Raw genomic sequence first — 6,000 nt, forward strand, 5'->3', positions numbered from 1 at the left:
ATGCTGCAGTTAGGGGAGAGTAAGCAGCAGTTAGAGGAGAGCAAGCTGCAGTTAGAGGAGAGCATGCAGCAGTTAGGAGAGCAAGCTGCAGTTAGAGGAGAACAAGCTGCAGTTAGAGGAGAACAAGCTGCAGTTAGAGGAGAGCAAGCTGCAGTTAAAGAGCAAGCAGCAGTTAAAGAGCAAGCAGCAGTTAGAGGAGAGCAAGCTGCAGTTAGAGGAGAGCAAGCTGCAGTTAGAGGAGAGCAAGCAGCAGTTAGAGGAGAACTAGCTGCAGTTAGAGAAGAACAAGCTGCAGTTAGAGAAGAACAAGCTGCAGTTAGAGAGCAAGCTGCAGTTAAAGGAGAGCAAGCAGCAGTTAGAGGAGAACAAGCTGAAGTTAGAGGAGAGCAAACAGCAGTTAAAGCAGTGCAAGCATAAGTTAGAGCAGTTAGGGGAGAGCAAATAGCAGTTATAACAGTGCAAGCAGCAGTTAGAGCAGTGCAAGATGCAGATAGAGAAGTACTGAGCAGTGCAAGCTGCAGTTAGGGGAGAGCAAGCTGCAGTTAGAGCAGTGCAAGCAGCAATTAGAATAGTGCGCACTTCTGGGCCGGGAGGGACTGCAGAGCTAGGTGTGTGTGTGTGTCTGGGGGGGGGGAGTAGCACGGTACACAGGTGTGCTGGAGGGAGGAGCGCCTCCGCAGCGAGGTGGGGGGGAAAGGGAGGGGTCGTATACACAATACAGGCGACTGTATTTTGCAGGAACATTCCTGCTCCTTCAGGTTTACACAAATGACGTCATTAGCTCCTCACCCCGCCCTTATTTACGTCACTGCCGCCCTCTCCCAGCTCCACCGAGGGTGCGGGGCTAAGTCTACACTGAGTGACGTCTCTGCCGACCAATGGCGTGCTAGATCAGCGCGTGTACCGAAGCGCAGGAGGGGGCGGGACCGGGAAACCTTCTCCGTCTGACATGGCGGCGCGTGCCACTACCGGGTGAGTGAGAGCCGAGTGACGTCACTGTCCTGACATGCACTGGTATCCACTGTGTACCACTGGGGGGGGGGGGGGGGCTGCACTGACACACACTGTGTACACGGAGGGGCTGCACTGACACACACACACACTGTGTACATGGAGGGGGCTGCACTGACACACACTGTACATGGAGGGGGCTGCACTGACACACACACTGTGTACATGGAGGGGCTGCACTGACACACACACACTGTGTACATGGAGGGGCTGCACTGACACACAGCTGTGTACATGGAGGGGGCTGCACTTGACACACACACTGTGTACATGGAGGGGCTGCACTGACACACACACACTGTTTACACGGAGGGGGCTGCACTGACAGCACACACACTGTGTACATGGAGGGGGCTGCACTGACACACACCTGTACATGGAGGGGGCTGCACTGACACACACTGTGTACATGGAGGGGGCTGCACTGACACACACACACTGTGTACATGGAGGGGGCTGCACTGACACACACACTGTGTACATGGAGGGGCTGCCACTGACACACACACACTGTTTACACGGAGGGGCTGCACTGACACACACACATTCGTACACAGAGGGGGCTGCACTGACACACACACACTGTACACAGAGGGGGCTGCACTGACACACACACACTGTACACAGAGGGGGCTGCACTGACACACACACACTGTACACAGAGGGGGCTGCACTGACACACACTGTACACAGAGGGGGCTGCACTGGACACACACTGTGCACACTGGAGGGGCTGCAACTGACACACACACCACTGTGTACACGGAGGCGCTGCACTGACACAACACTGTGTACACGGAGGCGCTGCACTGACACACACACACTGTGTACACGGAGGCGCTGCACTGACACACACACACTGTGTACACGGAGGCGCTGCACTGACACACACACACTGTGTAACACGGAGGCGCTGCACTGACACACACACACTGTGTACACGGAGGCGCTGCACTGACACACACACTGTGTACAAGGAGGCGCTGCACTGACACACACACTGTGTACACGGAGGCGCTGCACTGACACACACAGTGTGTACACGGAGGGGGGCTGCACTGACACACACAGTGTGTACACGGAGGGGGCGGCACTGACACACACAGTGTGTACACGGAGGGGGGCTGCACTGACACACACAGTGTGTACACGGAGGGGGGCTGCACTGACACACACACTGTGTACACGGAGGGGGGCTGCACTGACACACACACTGTGTACACGGAGGGGGGCTGCACTGACACACACACTGTGTACACGGAGGGGGGCTGCACTGACACACACACTGTGTACACGGAAGGGGGGCTGCACTGACACACACACTGTGTACACGGAGGGGGGCTGCACTGACACACACACTGTGTACACGGAGGGGGGCTGCACTGACACACACACTGTGTACACGGAGGGCGCTGCACTGACACACACACTGTGTACACGGAGGCGCTGCACTGACACACACACACTGTGTACACGGAGGCGCTGCACTGACACACACACACTGTGTACACGGAGGCGCCTGCACTGACACACACACACTGTGTACACGGAGGCGCTGCACTGACACACACACTCTGTGTACACGGAGGCGCTGCACTGACACACACTCTGTGTACACGGAGGCGCTGCACTTGACACACACACACTGTGTACACGGAGGCGCTGCACTGACACACACACACTGTGTACACGGAGGCGCTGCACTGACACACACACACTGTGTACACGGAGGCGCTGCACTGACACACACACACACTGTGTACACGGAGGCGCTGCACTGACACACACACACTGTGTACACGGAGGCGCTGCACTGACACACACACACTGTGTACACGGAGGCGCTGCACTGACACACACAGCACTGTGTACACGGAGGCGCTTGCACTGACACACACACACTGTGTACACGGAGGCGCTGCACTGACACACACACACTGTGTACACGGAGGGCGCTGCACTGACACACTACACACTGTGTACACGGAGGCGCTGCACTGACACACACACACTGTGTACACGGAGGCGCTGCACTGACACACACACACTGTGTACACGGAGGCGCTGCACTGACACACACACACTGTGTACACGGAGGCGCTGCACTGACACACACACACTGTGTACACGGAGGCGCTGCACTGACACACACACACTGTGTACACGGAGGCGCTGCACTGACACACACACAGCTGTGTACACGGAGGCGCTGCACTGACACACACACACTGTGTACACGGAGGCGCTGCACTGACACACACACACTGTGTACACGGAGGGGGGCTGCACTGACACACACACTGTGTACACGGAGGGGGGCTGCACTGACACACACACTGTGTACCGGAGGGGGGCTGCACTGACACACACAGCTGTGTACACGGAGGGGGGCTGCACTGACACACACACTGTGTACACGGGAGGGGGGCTGCACTGACACACACACTGTGTACACGGAGGGGGGCTGCACTGACACACACACACTGTGTACACGGAGGGGGCTGCACTGACACACACACACTGTGTACACGGAGGGGGGCTGCACTGACACACACACTGTGTACACGGAGGGGGCTGCACTGACACACACACTGTGTACACGGAGGGGGGCTGCACTGACACACACACTGTGTACACGGAGGGGGGCTGCACTGACACACACACACTGTGTACACGCAGGGGGGCTGCACTGACACACACACTGTGTACACGGAGGGGGGCTGCACTGACACACACACTGTGTACACGGAGGGGGGCTGCACTGACACACACACTGTGTACACGGAGGGGGGCTGCACTGACACACACACTGTGTACACGGAGGGGGGCTGCACTGACACACACACTGTGTACACGGAGGGGGGCTGCACTGACACACACACTGTGTACACGGAGGGGGGCTGCACTGACACACACACTGTGTACACGGAGGGGGGCTGCACTGACACACACACTGTGTACACGGAGGGGGGGCTGCACTGACACACACACTGTGTACACGGAGGGGGGCTGCACTGACACACACACTGTGTACACGGAGGGGGGGCTGCACTGACACACACACTGTGTACACGGAGGGGGGCTGCACTGACACACACACTGTGTACACGGAGGGGGGCTGCACTGACACACACACTGTGTACACGGAGGGGGGCTGCACTGACACACACACTGTGTACACGGAGGGGGGCTGCACTGACACACACACTGTGTACACGGAGGGGGGCTGCACTGACACACACACTGTGTACACGGAGGGGGGCTGCACTGACACACACACTGTGTACACGGAGGGGGGCTGCACTGACACACACACTGTGTACACGGAGGGGGGCTGCACTGACACACACACTGTGTACACGGAGGGGGGCTGCACTGACACACACACTGTGTACACGGAGGGGGGCTGCACTGACACACACACTGTGTACACGGAGGGGGGCTGCACTGACACACACACACTGTGTACACGGAGGGGGGCTGCACTGACACACACACACACTGTGTACACGGAGGGGGGCTGCACTGACACACACACACACACTGTGTACACGGAGGGGGGCTGCACTGACACACACACACACACACACACTGTGTACACGGAGGGGGGCTGCACTGACACACACACACTGTGTACACGGAGGGGGGCTGCACTGACACACACACACTGTGTACACGGAGGGGGGCTGCACTGACACACACACACTGTGTACACGGAGGGGGGCTGCACTGACACACACACACTGTGTACACGGAGGGGGGCTGCACTGACACACACACACTGTGTACACGGAGGGGGGCTGCACTGACACACACACACACTGTGTACACGGAGGGGGGCTGCACTGACACACACACACTGTGTACACGGAGGGGGGCTGCACTGACACACACACACTGTGTACACGGAGGGGGGCTGCACTGACACACACACTGTGTACACGGAGGGGGGCTGCACTGACACACACACTGTGTACACGGAGGGGGGCTGCACTGACACACACACACTGTGTACACGGAGGGGGGCTGCACTGACACACACACACACTGTGTACACGGAGGGGGGCTGCACTGACACACACACACTGTGTACACGGAGGGGGGCTGCACTGACACACACACACTGTGTACACGGAGGGGGGCTGCACTGACACACACACTGTGTACACGGAGGGGGGCTGCACTGACACACACACTGTGTACACGGAGGGGGGCTGCACTGACACACACACACTGTGTACACGGAGGGGGGCTGCACTGACACACACACTGTGTACACGGAGGGGGGCTGCACTGACACACACACTGTGTACACGGAGGGGGGCTGCACACACACACACACACACACTGTGTACACGGAGGGGGGCTGCACTGACACACACACTGTGTACACGGAGGGGGGCTGCACTGACACACACACTGTGTACACGGAGGGGGGCTGCACACACACACACACACACTCACTGTGTACACGGAGGGGGGCTGCACTGACACACACACACTGTGTACACGGAGGGGGCTGCACTGACACACACACACACTGTGTACACGGAGGGGCTGCACTGACACACACTGTGTACACGGAGGGGGCTGCACTGACACACACTGTTTACACGGAGGGGGCTGCACTGACACACACTGTGTACACGGAGGGGGTTGCACTGACACACACTGTGTACACGGAGGGGGCTGCACTGACACACACACACTGTGTACACGGAGGGGCTGCACTGACACACACACTGTGTACACGGAGGGGCTGCACTGACACACACACTGTGTACACGGAGGGGCTGCACTGACACACACACTGTGTACACGGAGGGGCTGCACTGACACACACTGTGTACACGGAGGGGGCTGCACTGACACGCACACACTGTGTACTCGGAGGGGGCTACACTGACACACACACACTGTGTACTCGGAGGCTGCTGCACTGACACACACACACTGTGTACACGGAGGGGGCTGCACTGACACACACAC

At 58.6% G+C, this 6,000-nt stretch overlaps 1 protein-coding gene across 1 annotated transcript in view; it reads left to right on the forward strand.

Annotated features, from left to right (window-relative positions):
• Positions 1-904: 904 nt before the first annotated feature.
• Positions 905-6,000, forward strand: part of ARAF (A-Raf proto-oncogene, serine/threonine kinase) — a 120,340-nt gene continuing 115,244 nt past the window's right edge. The window contains exon 1 of the mRNA XM_068248677.1: positions 905-972. The gene's annotated coding sequence lies outside the window, so the exon portion shown is untranslated. The remainder of the gene's footprint in view (positions 973-6,000) is intronic.

This window comes from Hyperolius riggenbachi, chromosome 8, assembly GCF_040937935.1.
Source record: "Hyperolius riggenbachi isolate aHypRig1 chromosome 8, aHypRig1.pri, whole genome shotgun sequence".
Taxonomy (NCBI): domain Eukaryota; kingdom Metazoa; phylum Chordata; class Amphibia; order Anura; family Hyperoliidae; genus Hyperolius; species Hyperolius riggenbachi.